Here is a 1028-nt window from a genome sequence, read left to right on the forward strand (position 1 = left end):
ACTTTCACACATGTACCATACACAAAGAAAATAAATATAATTTTAGAAGAGAATAAGAGAATGGAAGAATGTTAAGTAGGATTTGAAGTTCTTGGTTCAAGGCGCTATTAGAAGTTTCTTTCTTTCTTTTTTTTAAAGGCTAGGAAGCAGGAACATATGAAACTAATGTGCTAAATTGTATTTTTAATTTGAAACAAGGTTAAAGTTTAATTTAAGCCCTGACTAATTTCCTTGGAACTGTGAGGAAGTGGAGATGTTGTAATCTGGATGTTGAGTTTAAAACTCAGAATTTTCTAACAGGAGGAAGAGAAGTGCTACACAGACCTCTTTCTCTTCTATTTCTGGGGACAAGGAACAGGTTCCTAGCCAATGTAATTGTCCAGATATAGCCTGCACCAGCGTCAATGACGGTCAGTCACATATGCAAATGAGGACGTACTCAAGCCTGCTAAGGAAGTAAACGAACACTAGTGAATGTTTGGGGGAGCAAGTGATGGGTAGTGTGAGGCAACCAGCGAGCGGGAGATGGAATTTTCTGTCTAATCGTTGGCAATTTGGGGGAAATCTCAAAGGACCAAATGTTCTGGAAGAAATTTTGTGTATTAAGAATGTCCCCAAATTAGACCTCTCAGCTTAATTCAGGCCTTCTGGAACATCCCCTCCCCCACTGGCTTTGAGAAGGGTAGTTTGATCGCTTCCTTAGAAATATAAACCAACTGGGTTTTACCCAGTGTGGGTCAGAGTCAGGGAGAGATGTCTAGCTGAATTACATTTCCCCCTGGGTTCCCAGCAGATGGGATGAACTGCTAGTTCAAAGCCACTTAGTTGTAAAGTGTCTCTGCCTGGTGGAAAAGCATGCCGCAGAAAGGACTCCAAAGGATGGACCGACAGGGACTCCAGTGCCACCTTGACTCCTTCCCCCGTTCTGGTTTCCTCTTCCTGTTTAAAAGGAGTGACAGCATACACCTCGAATAGCATCCACCTTGTGAGCGCGCATACGAGTGCGCCTAAGGCCCTGAGCACAGAAT

This window comes from Acomys minous, assembly GCF_964271855.1.
Source record: "Acomys minous genome assembly, chromosome: 1".
Taxonomy (NCBI): domain Eukaryota; kingdom Metazoa; phylum Chordata; class Mammalia; order Rodentia; family Muridae; genus Acomys; species Acomys minous.